This window comes from Macaca nemestrina, chromosome 6, assembly GCF_043159975.1.
Source record: "Macaca nemestrina isolate mMacNem1 chromosome 6, mMacNem.hap1, whole genome shotgun sequence".
In the NCBI taxonomy this organism is placed as follows: domain Eukaryota; kingdom Metazoa; phylum Chordata; class Mammalia; order Primates; family Cercopithecidae; genus Macaca; species Macaca nemestrina.
Window position 1 is genome coordinate 69,464,410 of NC_092130.1, and position 23,821 is coordinate 69,488,230.

Below are 23,821 nucleotides of genomic sequence, written 5' to 3' on the forward strand. Positions count from 1 at the left end.
CCTGCATGCTGTTTCCTCTGCCCACTTTTGAGCAGCTTTCTTCTACTCTTCTTTGAGGTCTCAACTGAAACATCATTCCAGAGGAAGGGCTTTCCTAAGCAAGTCAGAATTAACTGCTGTACGTTCCCATGGCTCTTTTTATTTCTTCTGACAGTACATTTATTACACTTACACTGTCTGCTCCACACAGGCAGGTGACATTTATGTCCTGTTCATCTCTTCATTTTTGCCAAAGCTCGGTGCTTTCACATAATAGAAATCATTTCTTGAATGAATAAATTAGTGGGCGAATGAAGATTTCTCTTCCTCTGTTCTTAAATTCAGTGCAAACCACTTTGTGTTGGGTATGAAGAGCTTAATCCCAACCTTGAGCTTTCAAAGGAGACAGACAGCTTTTGGACAGCTTTTTGGTGATATTGCTGAATATTTTAAGTTCCATGGTACTGAATAGCTGAGGAGGAGTTTGTGTCTTGAATTTCAAGCAGCAGGTTTCTGTCTTGGCAATTAGGCATTTAAAATTTTAAATTCTCTGTCCCCCAAAGACAGGAAACATTGATCTCACAGGAAATACGTAGCTATAGTGAGAACATGCACACAAAGTTCTGAGATTAGTGGGAGGCAAGAGCTCTATCAAAATGCAACCATTTGTGTTAATTGATAGAGTAGGCAGTCCACATTCTGTGAACTCGAAGTGTAGTCCCTGGAGCAGTGGTATCGGTATCATCTAAAGATTTGTAAACAATGTAAGTTCTTAGGCTCCACCTCAGATCTACAGAATAAAAAACTAAAGGAGTGACGCCCTGCAGTGTGTGTTTCAGTGAATCTTTGATTCTGATGTCTGCTCAAGTTTGAGAACTGCTGTCATAGATTATGTAGGAAATCCTTTCTACGCTAGGAATACACTAGGAAGGATTTCCTACACAATCTATGACAGCAGTTCTCAAACTTGACTCAGTAAGAACTTAATATTGAGCAAAAAGGGGCTCGCACAGCTGGAAGAAGACTGTCAGCTGGGAAGGACATGGGATAAGATGTCATTTAATTTGAAATAGGAGCTGTAGAATGGAGAGTATTTCCTTAACCACACTGTAAAGTGTTCCAGGCATTTTCTCATGAGAGTAAACTGGAAATGGATTATCAGAACTCATCTCAGAGTCTGCATAGTTCATTGTATTTAAGCATGTGTAATAAAATGTTCTTGGCTTTCATTCAAAAGGTTGAAGATCACCTTCTTATATTATGATGTATCAGCAGTGGGATTGGGGTGCTATACCTGATTATTACAGTCAGATTCAGTCATGCAAAACAAGCAGCCCTGACAGAATATTGTAGTTAAAGCAGAAAACTCAACTGCGGACAAAACTCATGAGGGGAAATTGGAGATACTCTTACGGCAGTTCTGACCATCAGTTTAGTTTTAATTATCGAGTATCCTGGCAATCAAGACAGTGATAAAGATGTGACACACTTTGTGCATTTTTACATAACCCCCTGAGCTTCATTATTGCTTCTGTCAAAAGAATAAGAAGAAAATGTGTTTTTTGTCTTATTGTTATATTCCATTGGAATATTTTCCCAAATATATAAGCAGTATTGGAAGAAGCTTGATATCTGCATCAGCAGAAAGTCTCCATAGTCTCCTCAGTTTTTGTAATTCCTTTTATTTTATTACACGTTCTTGTACTTTCTGCAGCATACAAAATTGACTTTAAGTAGCAACAAAAATATTCACATACCTGACCCTGAATAACAGTCATAGCTTTGTACTGTCTACTCTTCAGCTTATATAAAAAACAAGTGATATTTATGGTATATGAATTAAGATTACTCATTCTATTTCTCTATGGTTTTCAAATAATATACTTCAATTAAATCTGACTACCAGGAAATATTTGGCAGTGGGAGTCTAGTGTTTTGTAAAATTGCTTTCACTGATCTATCCCTTAAGAGTATGACTTTCTCCTCTTGTAATTATTTTAAAATGCACAGTTATATTCCTTTTTGTCCTTTGTTCCTCTCCTTTCATTCCGTCCCTTCCTCCCTCTCTCTTCACCTTCCTATCTCCTTTTTTTCCTTTCTCTCTTTCATTTTTTAAGATGCATACAGGATACAATATTGAAAATGAAACTAGGCCTCATAAAACTTAGAAACTAGGCCTCATATAGAAAAAATTAACACCAGGTGGCTCTGGATAGGGTCCCACCCTGCCTCGATAGGGACCCACCCTGATAGTGTCCCACCCTGCCAATTCCAGGAAACAACCTCATGGGGTCCCACCCTGCCAATTCCAGGGGTCCCACCCTGCCTCGAAGTTCCCGGAATCAACAACTCCAGGAAAAAAACCTCATAAGGTCCTGCTCTAACCAATTAGCATAAGACACCTTGCTCAGGCCATAGCTAGACCCAATCATTTTGCGCCTTAAGCTTTGTTTGAATTTCGCGCCATAAGCTGTGTTTGAACTTGTGTTTGCCTATATAAACAGCCTGTAACAAGCAGTCGGGGTCCCAGGGCCAACTTAGAGCTTGGGACCCTAGCGCGCTAGTAATAAATAACTCTCTGCTGTGAATCTCGTGTCAGTGATCCTTCGCGGCGACCCCTGCCCAGGAGGGAATCGACAGTTCGGTTCCAACATTTGGTGCATGGGCCGGGAAGTGGGGTCGTCCGAGGACCCCCGACCCATCCGGCGGAGACCCATCTGGCCCGGGCCACGGACTGCTGACTGAACGGACCCACCAGGTACTTTTGTTTTGTTCTGTCTGTCTTGCCGGCTAACTCTGAACTCTGGGGAGTACTCCTTCTGAATTAAGTGGGGAAGGGGGACAGACGTGTCCGGCACCTTCCCACTTACGCCCCGGGGGACGCCCTGGCAGTAGTCTGGGAGAAGGCTGATGACTCAGTCAGCCTCCTCAAATCTGTAGGCAGGTCGCCCCTGCCGTCTGAATGTTTTGTGATCTTGTGGCGCCACTCTCTGGCCACGCGGCTTCTCCTTACTTGTCTGGTCTTTATTTTTGTTACTTTCGTTTTGTCCTTGTTATACGTGGACGAAATGGGACAGACGTTGACGACTCCTTTGTCTCTAACCCTGACTCACTTCCCTGACGTCCGGGCTCGAGCCCACCACCTCTCTGTAGAAGTCCGTAAGGGACGATGGAAAACATTCTGCTCGTCCGAATGGCCAACCCTCCATGGGGAGTGGCCCCGGGACGGAACATTTAACCTCTCAATTATCTTGCAGGTTAAAGCAAAAGTGATGGATCCTGGGCCACTCAGACACCAGGACCAGGTGGCCTACATAATTATTTGGGAGGATCTGGTCCGAAAACCTCCCTCTTGGGTGAAACCCTTCCTCCATTCCCCTTCCCCATCCCAATCTAACCTCCTTGCCTTAGAAGCCCCAAAGAATCCGAATCTGGACCCGCCTAAGTTAGTCCTCCCAGATGAACCCCAGAGGGATCTCCTCCTTCTTGACCCCCTGCCTCCTCCACCTCAAAACCCCCTTCTGGGACCTCCACCTTACGCTTCACCCTTGCCCCCTGTCTTGTCCCCAGCTCTTTCCTCTACCGCCTCGGCCCCTACCCTTTCTCCAACTTCTCCCTCGGCCCCTCCCTCCACCCCGTCTCCTTCTCCAGCCCCGCCCAAGCTCACCCCTCGGACGCCGCCACCAACACCTCCACGTCTCTGCTTGCGGCGGACTGAGGACCCAGATGGCCCTTCCACTTGGCAATCCTCCCTTTTTCCCCTCCGTACTGTCAATCGCACAGTCCAGTACTGGCCCTTCTCTGCCTCTGACCTCTACAACTGGAAAACCCATAACCCTTCCTTTTCCCAAGACCCCCAGGCCCTAACCTCGTTGATAGAATCCATTCTCCTCACTCACCAGCCCACTTGGGATGATTGCCAGCAACTCTTGCAGGTCCTCCTAACCACTGAAGAAAGGCAGCGAGTCCTCCTAGAGGCCCGGAAAAATGTGCCAGGACCAGGAGGCCTCCCAACCCAACTTCCCAATGAAATAGATGAGGGATTTCCCCTCACCCGCCCAGACTGGGACTATGAAACGGCACCAGGTAGGGAGAGTCTCCGAATCTATCGCCAGGCTCTGTTGGCGGGTCTCAAAGGGGCAGGAAAGCGCCCCACAAATTTGGCCAAGGTAAGGACCATAACTCAGGAAAGGGATGAAAGCCCGGCAGCCTTCATGGAAAGGCTTCTGGAAGGGTTCCAAATGTATACCCCATTAGACCTAGAGGCCCTAGAACATAAGGCTACCGTAGCTATGGCATTCATAGACCAAGCTGCATTAGATATCAAAGGAAAACTCCAAAGACTAGATGGAATCCAAACCTATGGATTACAGGAATTGGTTAAGGAGGCAGAAAAAGTGTATAATAAGAGAAAAACCCCTGAGGAAAGGGAAGCCAGGTTAGCGAAGGAACAGATGGAGTGAGAGGATCATAAGGACCGAGTGAGGGATAAGCATTTAACAAAAATCCTGGCGGCAGTTGTGAGAGAAAAAGGACCAGGGAGAGAGGGAGAGAAGCGGAGGCGGCCGGCTGGCCCCCGTGTCTTCGCATCATGGCAGCCACCGCTATGCTGGTCAAGGACTCTGCTAAGTTAACCCTTGGGCAGCCACTAACTATTATTACCCCACATGCTCTAGAGGCCATAGTGCAGCAGCCCCCGGACCGGTGGATAACCAACGCATGCCTAACCCACTACCAGGCCCTCCTACTGGACACGGACCGCGTCCAGTTTGGCCCTCCGGTCACCCTAAACCCTGCTATGCTGCTGCCGGTACCAGAAGACCAACCAAGCCCACACGATTGTCGGCAAGTACTGGCTGAGACCCATGGAACACGGGAAGACCTTAAAAACCAAGAACTCCCAGATGCGGATCACACCTGGTACACAGACGGCAGCAGTTACCTCGACTCAGGTACCCGGAGGGCGGGAGCGGTGGTAGTAGATGGCCACAACACCATTTAAGCACAATCACTACCTCCTGGCACGTCTGCACAGAAGGCTGAGTTAATAGCACTAACCAAGGCCCTAGAGCTGTCCAAGGGAAAGAAAGCTAACATTTATACTGATAGCCGGTATACCTTTGCAACGGCTCATACTCATAGAAGTATCTATGAAAGAAGAGGTCTCCTAACCTCAGAAGGAAAGGAAATCAAGAACAAAGTTAAAATAATTGCCTTATTAAAAGCCCTTTTTCTTCCTCAAGAAGTGGCTATAATTCACTGCCCCGGGCATCAAAAAGGACAAGATCCAGTCGCAGTAAGAAACAGACAGGCCGACCAAGTGGCCAGGCAAGCCGCCATGGCGGAAGTACTAACCCTAGCCACAGAACCTGATGAAACCAGCCACATAACTATTAAACATACTTAAACCCCAGGAGACCAGGAAGAAGCAAAAGCCATAGGGGCTATAGAGAACAAAGACACTAAAAACTGAGAAAAAGGAGGAAAAATAGTCCTTCCCCAAAAGGAGGCCCTGGCAATGATCCAGCAGATGCATGCCTGGACACACTTGAGTAGTTGAAAAGCTAAAATTACTGATTTAAAAAACTGACTTTCTAATCCCAAAGGCAAGTACCCTCGTAGAACAAGTGACATCTGCCTGTAAGGTCTGTCAGCAGGTAAACGCTGGGGCTACCCAAGTGCCAGAAAGGAAACGAACTCGTGGTAATCGCCCAGGAGTCTATTGGGAAATAGACTTCACTGAAGTAAAACCTCACTATGCTGGATATAAGTACTTACTAGTGTTTATAGATATCTTTTCAGGATGGGTAGAAGCCTACCCCACCCGGCAAGAAACGGCACACATAGTAGCCAAGAAAATTCTGGAAGAAATCTTTCCTAGATTCAGACTTCCCAAGGTAATTAGGTCAGATAACGGGCCGGCCTTCGTTTCTCAGGTAAGTCAGGGGCTCGCCAGGATATTGGGGATTAATTGGAAATTACATTGTGCCTATAGACCCCAGAGCTCAGGACAGGTAGAAAGAATGAATAGAACAATAAAAGAGACCCTTACTAAATTGACCTTAGAGACTGGTTTAAAAGATTGGAGACGCCTCCTATCCTTAGCTCTGTTAAGGGCCCGAAATACGCCTAACCGTTTTGGGCTCACTCCATATGAAATCCTCTACGGAGGACCTCCCCCTTTGTCAACCTTGCTTAATTCCTTCTCCCCCTCCGATCCTAAGACTGACCTACAGGCCCGGCTAAAAGGACTCCAAGCAGTACAGGCCCAAATCTGGGCCCCCTTGGCAGAACTGTACCAACCAGGACATCCACAGACTAGTCACCCCTTCCAGGTGGGAGACTCTGTCTACGTTAGACGGCATCGCACTCAAGGACTAGAGCCTCGGTGGAAAGGACCCTACATTGTTCTCCTGACCACGCCCACAGCCATAAAGGTTGACGGAATCTCCACTTGGATCCATGCATCCCACGCCAAGGCTGCTCCAGAGACGCCCGGACCAACACCACCTGAGACATGGAGACTCCGACGCTCCGAGGACCCGCTCAAGATAAGACTCTCTCGTATCTAGCCCCTTACTTATTACTAGCCCTCCTTTCCTGCGTCGCTGGCAGTAATAACCCCCACCGGCCATATAACCTGACCTGGCAGGTAACTGATTTTAGTACTCATGAGGTCTTAGATAAAACCTCAAAAATTGCTCCTATGGGGACTTGGTTCCCTGACCTCTATTTCAACCTAGACAAAATAGCAAAGATAGATGACATGGAAGGGGGAGAATGGAGAAAACAGGCTAGAAGGGTGTCCGTAAGCCGGAACGGGTTCTATGCCTGTCCCGGGTTCAGGACAGGAGAAATGAGAAAAACTTGTGGAGAAATAGATGCCCTGTTTTGCGCTAGTTGGTCCTGTATAACTACTAATGATGGAGAATGGAAATGGGCCACGAAACCCTGGTACATAACCATGTCCTTTGTCCAGTGCTGCACCAGAACCCGATATTCAAAAACTTGCAATCTGGTCCGCATCATGTTTGAAGATGCAGCAAAATCTGATAACCGTTGGATATCCGGGTTAATATGGGGCCTATATTTATACCAAAAGCCACTGTATGGAATCCCTATCCAAATCAAATTAATAGTCAACCCTATCACAGCCCCTGTCGCAGTAAGACCAAACCAAGTTTTATCAGAAACAAGGAAGCCCCTGGTTCCTGCACCAAGAGAGCCCCAACCAAGAGCTCCTAAAAGCACTTCCCCGCCTTTAATCTCCACCTCCTCTAAATACACACCCTCAGCCCAAAACGTCACCCGCAGGCCCCTTGACCTGGGAATAGGTGACAGGCTCCTAAATCTCATAAAGGGCTCCTATTTCGCTTTAAACCAGACAAAGCCAGAATTTACCTCCTCTTGCTGGCTATGTCTGGCAACAGGCCCCCCTTACTATGAAGGCATTGCCTCCACTAATAATTTCACTAACTCCGCCAATCCTACTGGATGCGCATGGGAACAACAAAGAAAACTAACCCTGGCTGAAGTTTCTGGGTCGGGAACCTGCATAGGCCAAGTGCCCCCTAGTCATCAGCATCTTTGTAATGTAACCTTGACAGTACCCAGCTCCAATCACTATTTGGTCCCCTCCGAGACGGACTGGTGGGCTTGCAACACTGGGCTCACCCCCTGTGTATCCACAGCCGTTTTTAGCAGTGGCACCCACTATTGCGTGTTGGTACAAGTTGTTCCCCGAGTATACTATCACTCTGGAGACTCCTTTGATCTCCGGTATGAGCAAAAAACTCATACTAGACCAAAGAAAGAACCTATCTCCCTCACCCTTGCCGTCATGTTAGGAATTGAGGTAGCGGCTGGAGTTACGACCGGGACAGCAGCCCTAGTGCATGGTAACCATCATCTGCAACAACTTAGAGTAGCCATAGATGAAGACCTTAGAGCCATAGAACAATCTATCACAAAACTTGAAGAGTCCTTGACTTCTCTGTCTGAAGTTGTATTACAAAACCGACGAGGACTAGAAATTGTCTTTCTGAAAGAGGGCGGGCTCTGTGCAGCCCTGAAAGAGCAATGTTGTTTTTATGCAGATCATTCAGAAGTAGTTAAAGATTCTATGGCAAAACTAAGAGAAAGATTAGACAAGAGAAAAAAAGAGAGAGAATCTCAGCAAAATTGGTTTGAAAATTGGTACAACCAATCCCCTTGGCTTAGCACCCTAATCTCCACCATCTTAGGACCCCTCATCCTGCTCACGCTCATCCTGACTTTCGGGCCATGCATACTCAACCGCTTACTCACCCTTATTAAAAATAGATTAAACATAGTACATGCTATGGTTCTGACCCAACAATACCAGACCCTCAGGACTGAAGAAGAGGCTCAAGATTGAGCCTCTGACACAAAAAGAGGAGGGAATGAAACTAGGCCTCATAAAACTTAGAAACTAGGCCTCATATAGAAAAAATTAACACCAGGTGGCTCTGGATAGGGTCCCACCCTGCCTCGATAGGGACCCACCCTGATAGGGTCCCACCCTGCCAATTCCGGGAAACAACCTCATGGGGTCCCATCCTGCCAATTCCGGGGGTCCCACCCTGCCTCGAAGTTCCCGGAATCAACAACTCCAGGAAAAAAACCTCATAAGGTCCTGCTCTAACCAATTAGCATAAGACACCTTGCTCAGGCCATAGCTAGACCCAATCATTTTGCGCCTTAAGCTTTGTTTGAATTTCGCGCCATAAGCTGTGTTTGAACTTGTGTTTGCCTATATAAACAGCCTGTAACAAGCAGTCGGGGTCCCAGGGCCAACTTAGAGCTTGGGACCCTAGCGCGCTAGTAATAAATAACTCTCTGCTGTGAATCTCGTGTCAGTGATCCTTCGCGGTGACCCCTGCCCAGGAGGGAATCGACAGTTCGGTTCCAACAAAAACTATTACATTTTCTACACACATTTCATTGTTAACATTATTCTCATTTTTAATTTTATCTATATGGAGCATCACGTAGAAAACTTTCTTTAGAATTCAGTACCAGAAAAATTTTGCTCTGGTGAGGCACTGGTATTCTTCTACCTTTTTGATAGCGAGAATTACATGATTGACTTCTTTTCTTTTAACCTAGGTTAAAAAGAAAAAAAGCTCAAAGCTAAATACTAAAGGCAGCTTTACTGGCCTTTCAGAATGTTCATATGCTTCTTTCATAGTTCTGAATATGTAATAAACTTTCATTTCATGTGTCATTTTTATATGATTAAATGCAAAAATGAAATAAAAAAGCTTGCTTTTAACTTATAATCAAATAACTTATAAGCTTAAGAATTATGATTACTCATATTTCCCAGATAGCAACCCACATGACATGTCTTAGTATTCATATGCCCACATATCGAAAATAGAACACCAATTTTTTATAAAAATAAATTTAACCATGGCTAAACATAATTTTCAATGTGCCATATCCTCAATAAATCTCTTAGAATCCTACTAATTTGTTTTCACTATTGTTATTGATGTTTTTGCAGCTCCAGTCGCACTATCAGTTAATGCGCAGTACTTTAGAGCAATTGTTCTAAGCAATTGTTTAGAGCAATTGTTCTAAGAAATTGTTCTAAGATCTCAATAAGAAAACCATGATTATGTGAAGTTTTAGTTCATTCATTTTCACTGCTATGTAATGTTCAATACCATATTCGTAAGATCTATTTTTCTGCCCGTAGATACTTCAGTTCATTATAATATTTGCGTCTACACACAATGTTATAATGAACATTCTAGTGGGTACTCTTATTAATCATTCTTTCAGCAAAGTTTTGTGGGTGGTAAAGTTTCTTAGATGGGAAGCCTAAAAGTATATTTATTTTTCATTGACTGAAAATAATAACTTATTCAGATAAAGAACTTTAGGTTGACAGTTATTAACTTACTACTTTGAATCTATGACTAATTTCCTTCTATATTTTGTTGCTAGTGACATGTCTGCTTTGAGTCGAAGTCATCCCTTTGTAAGAAAGCTCTTTTTGTAATTTGGTAGTCTTTATGTTTTTTAGTATGCATTTTCAGTGTGAATATTCACATTCTTATAAAATAGTGTTAGCATTATATTTTTAAATGTTATAAACCTGTCATTCCCTCTGTTCTCTTCTGTTGGAATTTTTATTAAAATGTTTTTCATTAAAATATTGTAAGTGCTTTTTCATAACTTTTGATTTATTTGTCTCACTGTGATCTTTTCTTGGTAAATTCATTATTACTGTGTTCCATTTTGATTAATTTCTCTTTGACTTCTATTTAGAGTTTATTTCAGTATACTCTATTTCAATTAATAACTATATTTATATCCATTTATATTTCATATTAGTTTATTTTTCATATTCTCTTCCTTTTCCCTTTAATTTTATTTTATACCTAAATGCCACATAACACTTATTTTAAAATCATTTTTGGATTGCTTTACTTTCTCTTTATCAAGATAAATTAATCTAGTTTATTTTCTTGGCTGTATTTATGGATTTTCTTCATGTGTAACAAAAGTGCAATATGCAGACTTACCTTGATTAGAACATTTTTGTTTCATTTTTCACTCATACTTGAATATTTACCTCTCTCAATATAATATTGAGGTTATTTGTGAGTTGACTCCTTTCAGTTCCATGAAGCTTTCACTCCTAAACCGGGTCACATCCAAGGTTTAAAGCTCCTGTCCCATTTTAGATTATGACTAGGTTTGTTCAATTTATAGCTGGAAGGTGGTCATCTCTGCTTTCTCTTATTTTCCTCATTAAAAACCTCTATGAAAGCAATATCCTTGCATAAAGGCAACATCTTTTTAAAAAGTCTATCTTTTTATACAAAGAAAACCTAATCTCTGTCCTGTTGCCAAGCAATGAACTTAATGTTGATCCCTGGTCTCTGTGGGTCACTTGGAGTTTTCATTTTCTCACAGGAATGTCATTTCAGCTATCTACTCTCCTGTGTCCAGATCCAGAGTCCAGAAGACTTTAGCCCCACTTGCTCCTTTGGTATTTGATTATGTCTTTGAACTACAATGATGTTTAACCTTTTTTTTTTTAAAAAAAAATTAAAGCTATGTATTTTTTATTGTATTTAAAAATATTTGATCAATTATTGACATGTTTGGAGCAGAAAGTTTTGTGTGTGTGTGTTAGAGGATGTGAGTATGTGAAAAGTATCTCACAACTTCATCTTACCTGAGTGGTGTTTCTTAATTTCATAAACTTTTTTCGCATATAAGGATAGCAACTCTTTTATTGTCATTTTTCTACAAATATTTTACTCAGTTTGTCCCTTTTTAAATTGTATTTTTGATTGCAAGTCTTTTAAACTTTATAATTTCTGTGTTTACTATTCCACTTGAGAAATATCAATCTATATTTTATTCTAGTGCTTTTATGATTCTTAATATTTTAAAATGCCTATATGTTCAATTTTTCTAAAATGTATTTTGATTTGGAATAGTAATATACTACTTTTCCTAAATCATTAATAAATTGTTAAATATACATGCTAATATATCTTTAAATATGTTAAATAATCCATCATATGTTCACTGACTTGAAATATCTCGTAATATAATACATTCTAATATTCTAATTTATGCTAGATAACTCTTTTTTCTTTTCTTAGAGACAGGATTTCACTATGTTGCCCAGGTTGGTGTTGCAATTCACAGGTGCCATAAGAGTGCAGTACATCCTCTAACTCCTGGGCTCGAGTGATCCTCCTGCCTTAGTCTTCTGAGTAGCTGGAACTACAGGCAAATGCCACTGCAGCCTGCTCTACTAGATGATTCTTTATATTATATTCTAATTAACTCTTGATTTCAGTACCACTCATTACTTTGTAATGAATTTTAATATAGAGGTGTTGCTTCACTAAGTTGCAGACACATGGATAAGAAAGACCAAACTGTGGACCCTGGTGGAGTTTCCTGAAGTATTGCCTCTGAAACCCAAGTCGAATAGCCAGCTATGCCCACCTTCTACTACATGTATGGTTCAACAATTTCCATATCATGCTCTGGAATGAATTATGAGAATAGATAGTTTGCAAATCAATCAGTAAGTTATAGCAGAAAGACTGATAGGTAGACCATATTCCACCACTTACTTGTTCTGTGACCTTCTTGGTCCTGTCTTTCCTCATCTGTAAAATAGGATTATATACTCACTGAACAAGGATTTTGTGAAAATTCTACTTAATAAATGGAGGCAACAAGAACATTTATCACCCTATGAAGTAAATAATTAATAGAGGGGCGCACCCAAGATGACCGAATAGGAACAGCTCCAGCCTCCAGCTCCCAGCGTGAGTGACACAGAAGACGGGTGATTTCTGCATTTTCAACTGAGGTACTGGGTTCATCTCACTGGGGAGTGCCAGGCAATCAGTGCTGCTCAGCTGGTGCAGTCCTACCAGTTAGAGCTGAAGCAGGGTGAGGCATCGCCTCACCTGTGAAGTGCAAGGGGGAAGGGAATCCCTTTTCCTAGCCAAGGGAAACTGAGACACACAACACCTGGAAAATCGGGTAACTCCCACCCTAATACTGCGCTTTACCAAGGGTCTTAGCAAACGGCACACTAGGAGATTATATCCCACACCTGGCCAGGAGGGTCCCACGCCCACGGAGCCTTCCTCATTGCTAGCACAGCAGTCTGAGATCTAACTGCAAGGATGGATTCACAGCTGAATTCTACCAGAGGTACAAGGAGGAGATGGTACCATTCCTTCTGAAACTATTCCAATCAATAGAAAAAGAGAGAATCCTCCCTAACTCATTTTATGAGGCCAACATCATCCTGATACCAAAGCCTGGCAGAGACACAACAAAAAAAGAGAATTTTAGACCAATATCCCTGATGAACATCGATGCAAAAATCCTCAGTAAAATACTGGCAAACCGAATCCAGCAGCACATCAAAAAGCTTATCCACCATGATCAAGTGGGCTTCATCCCTGGGATGCAAGGCTGGTTCAACATACACAAATCAATAAATGTAATCCAGCATATAAACAGAACCAAAGACAGAAACCACATGATTATCTCAATAGATGCAGGAAAGGCCTTTGACAAAATTCAACAGCCCTTCATGCTAAAAACTCTCAATAAATTCAGTATCGATGGAACGTATCTCAAAATAATAAGCGCTATTTATGACAAACCCACAGCCAATATCATACTGAATGGGCAAAAACTGGAAAAATTCCCTTTGAAAACTGGCACAAGACAGGGATGCCCTCTCTCACCACTCCTATTCAACATAGTGTTGGAAGTTCTGGCTAGGGCAATCAGGCAAGAGAAAGAAATCAAGGGTATTCAGTTAGGAAAAGAAGAAGTCAAATTGTCCCTGTTTGCAGATGACATGATTGTATATTTAGAAAACCCCATTGTCTCAGCCCAAAATCTCCTTAAGCTGATAAGCAACTTCAGCAAAGTCTCAGGATACAAAATCAATGTGCAAAAATCACAAGCATTCTTATACACCAGTAACAGACAAACAGAGAGCCAAATCATGAATGAACTCCCATTCACAATTGCTTCAAAGAGAATAAAATAGGAATCCAACTTACAAGGGATGTAAAAGACCTCTTCAAGGAGAACTACAAACCACTGCTCAGTGAAATAAAAGAGGACATGAACAAATAGAACAACATACCGTGCTCATGGATAGGAAGAATCAATATTGTGAAAATGGCCATACTGCCCAAGGTAATTTATAGATTCAATGCCATCCCCATCAAGCTACCAATGACTTTCTTCAGAGAATTGGAAAAAACTGCTTTAAAGTTCGTATGGAACCAAAAAGACCCCGCATTGCCAAGACAATCCTAAGCCAAAAGAACAAAGCTGGAGGCATCACGCTACCTGACTTCAAACTATACTACAAGGCTACAGTAACCAAAACAGCATAGACCAATGGAACAGAACAGATATAGACCAATGGAACAGAATAGAGCCCTCAGAAATAATACCACACATCACAGCCATCTGATCTTTGACCAACCTGACAAAAACAAGAAATGGGGAAAGGATTCCCTATTTAATAAATGGTGCTGGGAAAATTGGCTAGCCATAAGTAGAAAGCTGAAACTGGATCCTTTCCTTACTCCTTATACGAAAATTAATTCAAGATGGATTAGAGACTTAAATGTTAGACGTAAAACCATAAAAACCCTAGAAGAAAACCTAGGTAATACCATTCAGGACATAGGCATGGGCAAAGACTTCATGTCTAAAACACCAAAAGCAACGGCAGCAAAAGCCAAAATTGACAAATGGGATCTAATTAAACTAAATAACTTCTGCAGAGCAAAAGAAACTACCATCAGAGTGAACAGGCAACCTACAGAATGGGAGAAAATTTTTGCAATCTACTCATCTGACAAAGGGCTAATATCCAGAACCAACAAAGAACTCAAACAAATTTACAAGAATAAAACAAACAACCCCATCAAAAAGTGGGCAAAGGATATGAACAGACATTTCTCAAAAGAAGACATTCATACAGCCAACAGACACATGAAAAAATGCTCATCATCACTGGCCATCAGAGAAATGCAAATCAAAACCACAATGAGATACCATCTCACACCAGTTAGAATGGCAGTCATTAAAAAATCAGGAAACAAAAGGTACTGGAGAGGCTGTGGAGAAATAAGAACACTTTTACACTGTTGGGACTGTAAACTAGTTCAACCGTTGTGGAAAACAGTGTGGCGATTCCTCAAGGATCTAGAACTAGAAATACCATTTGACCTAGCCATCCCTTTACTGGGGATACACCCAAAGGATTGTAAGTCATGCTGCTATAAAGACACATGCACACATATGTTTATTGCAGCACTATTCACAATAGCAAAGACTTGGAATCAACCCAAATGTCCATCAGTGACAGACTGGATTAAGAAAATGTGGCACATATACACCATGGAATACTATGCAGCCATAAAAAAGGATGAGTTTGTGTCCTTTGTAGGGACATGGATGCAGCTGGAAACCATCATTTCAGCAAACTATCGCAAGAACAGAAAACCAAATACCTTATGTTCTCACTCACAGGTGGGAATTGAACAATGAGATAACTTGGACACAGGAAGGGGAGCATCACACACAGGGTCCTATTGTGGGGAGGGGGAAGCGGGGAGCGATAGCATTAGGAGATATACCTAATGTAAATGACAAGTTAATGGGTGCAGCATACCAACATGGCACATGTATACATATCTAACAAACCTGCACGTTGTGCACATGTACCCTAGAACTTAAAGTATAATAAAAATAATAATTAATAGAAAATAATTATTGTGTGCAGCAATTTTTTTCTACTGAAAATCAGTGATAAAATGTAACATGTGGAACTACAGGTGAATATTTCTGTGGGTTGGGTGCCCATACCAAAATATCAATAACAACAATGAAAACAAATTAGTAATATTCTAAGAAACCTACTAAGGATATGGCCCATTGAAAATTATTTTCAGCTATGGTAAAATATTGTTTTTATAAAAAATTGGTTTTCTGAGTTCTGTATGTGGGCATATGATTACTAAGATGTGTGTCATTTGGATTGCTATGTAGGAAACAAGGAATGATCAAATGGGAGAATTTCTATCTAAATCTATCTTTTTCTGAGTCTTAATTCCTGATATAAAACTAAAAGCAAAAAATAAGTTTTTTAACCAATAGCTTGATGAAATATGTTTATACCAAACTAAGTTGTAAAACATATTTCATAAATGTAATCTTCCATAGCTTGAGTTATAATTGAAAAAAGAAAATTTCACTCTTTTTAGATGTATTAAAAGTAAATATTTATTTGGGAAAAATATAAAAGAGAAAAAAGTTAGGCACTAAGATACCACAAGGTGCTTTTCTTACTTATTTGCAATAACATTGCTAGAGTGCTGAAGATCTAATTACAAAAGCAATATATGTTAATTGTAAGAAACTTAAACATAAATAAAAATATAAAGAACAAAATCACTCGTGAACCCACAATACATACAACACTCAGTCATTTTTCTAAAGATAATAATGAGTAAATATGGGGTCATACTAGCCAAATGGTTTGGTAATAATATAACAGTAACATTTAAAATGTTATTTTATGTTGTTTAATAATATGATTTTAATAGTTGCATGATAATCCATATATAGCCTATGGATTTTTATTTTTTAGAGAATTTCCTATGTAGAACATTTAGGTTCCTTCCCACATTTCACTGTGATATGTGATACTGCATTTTAGAGGTACTTAGTAAGTGGAAGTTAGGTTCCAATGTCAGCATGCAAAGCAAAATCTCATTGTCAAAACTGTATCTGAAATTCTCTTAAGCAGTTGCCACCTGTGATATTGATGTTCTGCCTCTCAATAGAGTCAGCATGGTCAATTCTTTCAGAGTGTCAGTGAGTATTATTTTTATTATTTTTTGTTTACGGGTTAGAAAAAATGACACTGACATTTTTTAAGCAAAAGAGTTGTTTATTAGAAGATTATCAAGAGATTATCCTTTACTGGGAACCAACAGGCAATAGGATTTGATAAATGGGCAAAAACCAAGAGGCATTCAAAGGCCAGGCTGCATGGATAGAGTCTGGTCTGTGCTTCAGTGCTTCTGCTGTAATAGACTGGGACTTCAAATAGCTATTCTGTCTCTGCATCCTTTTCTTTTGATTATAAGTTCTAGTGGATTGAGCTCAGGTGATGTTGTCCACTGCTTAATTGTACCAGGAAGCAGACAAAGAAAGTTTTTTTTTTTTTTTTTTTCTTTTTGGTGGGATAAATCATGAGCAACAAGAGATAGGAATTGCCCTCCCATGAAAAACTTAATCATGGGGAAATTCCACCCAAAGGGAGATCAGGATTCTAACAGGGAGGGGGAGAGCATTTGGATACCAGGAAGCCAAAAGCAACAAATATTGCAGTCTAGCAGGAAAACAGAAAAAAAAAGGTGTGTGTGTGTGTGTGTGTGTGTGTATGTGTGTGTGTAAGTGCCAGAAGAGAAGTTGGCTAGAGTGTACAGGTCACGTTGTGTAAACTAGAATGTTACTTAGCAAAATGACAGCTCATTTCTGTAAGAAACACTCTTACAGAAAAAAACAGGGACAGTAAGAAAAACAGGGACATAGCCCTCTTTTTTTGCTCACTGTTTAGCTTAAGCTCATAGAATGGAATGACAGGATTTATAATTGTTATTTTTATGAAGGATTTAATGGCCAAATCTATGTAACTTAATTTTGTATATGCTGGAACTCTACCTTATGAATAACAGTTAAAATCTTTTCTGAGATAAGCAATTTTACAATATATGTTTTTGGGTGGATATCCAGTTCTGTGAAGTCCTAACTGGATAGAAATGGTTTCTTGACTCAACCCTAGGATAGTGTTTAGGGAGCACTTGAACTCGAAATTTCTTGAGATAGTAGAATGTCTCAATAAGATATACAAAGATTTGCCATTTTCCAGTATTTTACAGCTTTCTGTAACTTTGTTTTCACAAACAAAATTTGGCCTCTTCACAAAATTTGGCCTCTTCTATTTTCCAGATAAGATTGTGTCCATTGGTCCTGAATTTCATTATATCTTTTATTCTCCACTTCAATGCATCCTTTTCCCTCTTAACATGCTTTTACTTCATACGCAGAAGAAGTAATCAATTCCCTAAGATAAACTACTCTGTGTCCTGGATTTTTCTTTGACTTCCATGAAAATCTTAGGTTGAAACTCATTCTATTCTCATCCTTGTTCCCTTCCTCCTTGCCTATGGAATGTTGTCGTACCTGCTTGCTCTTTATAAAATGATTTCTCTCACTTTCATTTCACTATCAAACTTTTGAATAAAAATCCAACGCCTTCCATTTTTTCAGCACTTACTCTCTCTGTAAACAATTGTCACACTTCTGTCTCAAAATTACTTTCCTGATAGTCAATAATGAACAAGTAACTAAATGAACAAGGAACACTTCTTGACTTGCACTTGAACTTCTTGGAGGCTTGAGCACCAGAGGTCAAGTATGAAATGCAGATCTGTGTTACTCATTAATCTAGTCCAAATATTTTTAAGTACTTTAATAACTAACCTTGTCCTCACAACACCTTTGAGGTGATACCATGATTGTCCCCATTTTACACATGAGAAAATGGAGGACCAGAGAAGTTAAACGCCTGTTGAAAGACCAGTTCAAATGTCCTTGATTCTTTGCTCTCTCATGTGTTAGACTCCTTTGCTGGCTTGCTTCTGGCTTCCTCCTTCCAGCACTCTCTGTGAACATTTCATTCCTCAAGACCGCTGTTGGTCCTCATTTCCTCTCTTTACTCATTTACTTTAAATAAAGTGATCCTATATTGTTGAGAAGATTATCATCTTATTGAAGATCAATTCTTACTATCTTGTAACACATTTTGTTCATTTTGAATTCAAAGTTCTGGTTTATTTGCCCGCTCACATCTAAAAGATCATTTCCCTTTTCTTCTGCTATTACATCTATTTAAGACCCTTTACTGATCTTTCCTGTCTTGTTTGGACCCCGACAACTCTTACAGTCTGAAACAATCTATTTGGTAATTAATGACCTCTTGCATTTTGTATTTGCTTCTTATATGCGTGTATTGTACTTTGAAACTGTACAGAAAAATCTTGCAAGGATAGGGATCTGTGTTTTAATTATTTTAGATTCTTTTTCTGTCATTAGTATTTAGCATCTAACATAGTAGTGAATACACGAAAGGTAATTTATCAGCTAAATTCTTTGGTTGCAAACAAGAGAAAACAACTATGGGTAATATGAGCAAAAGCTAAATTGCAGTAGGGATTTTTGGAGCTCATGTTTTTGATAGGAGATAGAGGACTAATGATCCGTTAGCCACTGACAAGAATGCTGCCACTGGTCAAGATGGAACTCCAACTACTTTCAATATCTTAGACTCTTTGCCAAAGATTCAAATTATAGGAAAGAGCATCTGATGGCTTGCCTGAGATAAGAAAGAGCATCTGATGGCCTGCCACCTAAGGAGAAAAGTTTACTAATTAGAATCTAACCAGGTTTTGTTAGATAGAAAAGAGGCCATTCCTCCAGAAGAAATTCCTTTGCTGTTAGAAAAGGTGTTAGAAAGGAAGAAGGATATTGGGAAACAAACAACAAATAAGTTTGCAATAGGTGCTGAATAAACCTTTATTGAATGACTTAGTAAACTTGTGACATTAATCACCACACTTAGGTTTAGTTTTGCATGATTAGCCTGATGTACTTGTGTTATTTTTTCTGTATAGAGCTGAGCCAACATGCATATGATAACTGGGGACTGAAAAAATTTAGGGAGAGAGAACCATGCAAGTCAAGGGCATTGTAAAGATGAATTTAGAATCTCCAGTGACAGCAGGCCCTCATTTGGATGCTTGGATTCTAAAATGTTTGCTAAAAGGTAAGTCAGAGCATTTGGTCATATGTCATCTAAACTACACTTCTACCTGTACCTAAGATGTAGGAAGAGGCTGAATGATATAGATACTGGTTTCAAGGTCAGTATAGTAAATTGAAAAGAGTTCTTCTAACCCAGATCTTTACTGTTAGGCATTCCTTTCCCCTTCTCTGATTCTTTATAGGTGAAAGAAGGGATTGAAAGATATGAAATGTAAAGTACCACCAGTTAAAAATTCCACTTTTCCAAAGAGAAACCCTCATTCATATTTTATATAGTTTTAAGGTGACCCATGGTTAATTATTATTTGCTGGATATAGTTATAGAATCTCCATATTCACACTAGTTAAGGAGGTGAGAACACTTACCAATATCAGAGGAAGCAAATGAAGCATAAAACCTTCTCAGCAAACTAACACAAGAACAGAAAACCAAACACTGCATGTTCTCACTCATAAGTGAGAGTTGAACAATGAGAACACATGGACATAGGGAGGGGAGCATCATACACTGGGGCCTGTCAGGGGATGGGGGGCTAGAGGAGGGATAGCATTAGGAGAAATACCAAATGTAGATGACGGATTGATGGGTGTAGCAAACCACCATGGCACGTGTATACCTATGTAACAAAACTGCACATTCTGCACACGTATCCCAGGACTTAAAGTTTAATTAAAAAAAAAACCCTTACTCAAAATTATTCATCTGCTAAGTGAAAGGACTGTAGTTAGAATTTCCTTAAATTCCATTTGTTGACATGCTGCTTGAAACTATTCTAAAGTTATTTCAAATATACATATTTATGGCAAATGACAAATCTATTCAAATAAGACAGTGAAGACTCTTCTAGAATTATTTTATCTATATTTCATCTCCCTTCTAAAAACTCAGTGGTATAGTTGTTCTTGAATTAATAATTGTTAACCAAGTTTTTACTAAACATCTCAAGTCTTATCAGCCATATATTATCTTGATATTAACTAATGTAATACAGATGATCTAGTATAAAGGAAAGATTAAAATCTCATGCTCTAACATCATACAGACCTGGGTCAAAATGCTTATATGAATTATGAGGATTCTCCTTAGGAGGAGCAATAGGTTTGTTTTGAAGGGACATACTTTGAGAGTAAAGAATGAGACCCCCCCAAGAGCATGCTTAAAAACAACAGAAGCAGAGAGCAAGGACAGGAGTTGTTTCTTTCCTGATAGAAAGAGTGGGAAAAAAGGCCGAGTCTAAAATTGGCCAAATCCCAAGGAATGCATTGTGTGAGTAAATTTTTTGATGGAGAAATATGTATCTGTAGCTGAAATCAAGGTAGGGCAAAAGAGACAATACATGTTACAATGTCCGATTTACTTTAAATTACTTCAACATAGATATGATATGATGTACATGCCAATTACCTTACATTATAACTCTAGAGGTAGACTATTTACTGAATAATGCACCTTGCAGGGGTAGTCAGCTAGGTTGTACCTATAGTTCTCTGTACTTCCCTGAACACCTGAGGCTTTTCATCGTATTATTACTATAGTATTCTACTCACACACTCTATTGCACTTATCTGTATATTTATCTGCTTTTCTTGTTTGAATTTGAGGTTTGGGGGTGGATGGTCCAGGACCATAAACTTACACATTTTTGTAAACTTAACAGTGATCAGGGTGCCTGGCACACAGTAGGTATATCATAAAAGTTTCTGAATAAGTGGTAGAACAAATGTAGAATGAAAGCTTTTTGAGACCTCTGTTTTTATAGTAGTCACTCTAGTTCAGATACCAGGTTAGAGAGGGCAGTAGAGCTAGTGATGCAGTTTAGCTGTTTGCTTGCATTTCTTTCTATGTGGAGATCTTTGTTTTGTTTTATACTATCCTTTTCCCCTAAAAGAAGAAAATTGGCTTATAAATACACATAAACTACAGTAGGATAAAAAATAAACAGGTGAACAAATATGAGTGAAAGTAAAATCAAGATAGAAAATTAAGATATACCAGGGATACAGTTCATATAAAAAGTTCATATAACAAAGATGCTACATATTTGATAAGAAGTGAGACATAATAGTGGTTCTGCTCTTCCCTTTAACAAAACAAAGAGAGAAACAAGCCCAGTAGCAAAACTTGCCATGTTGATGGGCTAAATACAAACCATGTACTAAGAAGAATGCCAATTTTTACTTGATCCTTAATTAGGCTTTTGAACATTGTCATACCTGAGAAATATTTCTACCGTAGGTGTTCCTCACTTTGTTTTTCAGCTTTATTATATGTGTTTGATTTTTCTAAAAAATTATTTCAATCTCTGTTAAATTTCTCTGATAAATTTATAAATTTATTCTCTGTTTTCTTGAAGTTCACTGAACTTCCTTAAAACAGCTATTTTGAATTCTTTGTCTGAGTGATTATACCTCTCCATCACTTTAGGGTAAGTCTCTAGCACCTTAATTTGTTTGTTTGGTGAGGTTATATTTCCCTGAATTTTCTTGATACTTCCAGACATACAATCATGTCTGCACATTGAGGGATTCACAGTTTGGCTTCAGTCTTCGCAATTTGGCTTTGTTTGTGCCTGTCCTTCTTTAGAGGGCCTTTCAGGGATTCTAAACATACTGACTGCTGTGATTCCTGATTCTCTGTCCATTCCAGTTGTCCCAGCACTAGAAGACATTCTAAGACCAAGCTTATTCCAAATCTTGCAAGGACATCGAAGTTGATGCAGCTTTCTGGCCCAGATGGACCTGGGGAAGAGCCAAGTAGGATACTGGGTCTGTATGGGGATGCTGACAAGGGTCCTGAGTCCAGAAGACTGTCCTGCTGGCTCAGATGGTTGTGTCTCCCAGTAGATCTTTAAGTAGGTGAGACAGGTCACCAAATTCAGCAAGAGACTGGAGTTTGAGTCTGAGATTCTCCCAGAATCTTCTGTGAGAAGGAGGCTGATGGGCTTATATTTTTGGCTAAGACAGACGTGCATCACCCAGCAGGTCTCTGCATGAGTGGTGTAATTCCTCAACTTCAAAAGGAGGAGCAAAAGCTGAGACTGCACTCTCCCAGGATCTACTGTGAAATGGAGGCTTCTGTGCCTATCACATTGGCTCAAGTGAGCATGTATCGCCCAGCAGGTCCTTGCACATATGAAAAGTTTCCCAACTGCCGCAGGACAGTCTGCAGAATAGACTGGGCTCCCATGGAATCTACTGTGGGACAGAGGCTGATGAACCTGATCTTGGCTCAGAGGAATGTGTGTAACCCAACAAGTTTCTGCACAGGTAGGATAGTTCCCTGGCTGAAAAAGGAGGGGCCAGGTAAGGCTATTTTTATTACAGTAATTAGTTGGTAGTACTTGAATTGAGATCATCTCTATTTAGTTCATACAATAAATCCCTGTCATCAGGATGTAAGATATTATTTCTATTCTATCTTACAGCAGGTGGTTGAAAGAGAATATAACACATTAGGAATTAGTTTAAGCCAGTAAAGTACCAATTGTAAATAAAATATGAATATAAAATTGCTGACTGAACACAAATATTTGTCTCCCCTCTCTATCAGGACCTTTTAATAATCACAAAAAATACAAGTTGAAAGGAATAAAAAAGAATAATAATTGTTCCAGGAAAAATTTGAAATTCTGGCCAATCTTTTCCTGTGCCCCCAAACAAAAAGTTTGGGAGTGAATACTAATTCTTATACAACACGTGGGGGCTGGTGGCAGACCGTTAGGGGAAAATACTTTTAAATTTCTAACTCAGAACTTTCCTGAAGCCCATGTGGCTGAAATATAAAGAAATAGTTTTTAAAATAAAATATTTATTTGTATTCACAAAAAATACTTGCAAAATTTAGCTTTTCAGCCCAAGAAGGTGGTATATATTGCAGAACACTTGTAACTGCATGGGATATGTAAATTCATGAGAAGTGAAACCTGCACTCTTTTGTCTGTCTGAAGTTAAGCACTGCAAATTTCCAGAGGGCTTGGTTTAAGATTTAGTCTGTTGACTAATGTTCTCCAATACTATGCAGCAATAAATTAATTGCTTGAGGATTATCTTCTGTTTCAATATATAGTGTTAAACACGAGAGCAGAGGATATTAACAGAGAAGAAATGTCAACAAATCTGAAAGAGAGTATTTGGAGACAAGATCATGAATGAAATAGAACAAAACATTCCATAGGACAGAATCTGTTCTAGGAGTTGTACTGGAGAGGAACTCTTCCAGACAATAGCAAAGAGCAGCTTCTTCCAAGCTGCTTCTATGTGGTCTGAATAACCCAGGTACTAAAAATAAAAAGACATTATGAAAAAGGGAAATTACAGGGCTATTTGACTTATTGATATAAATACAAAGAACATAAAGTCAAACAGTGTCTAAAACTAATAATGAACTGTAGTCAAT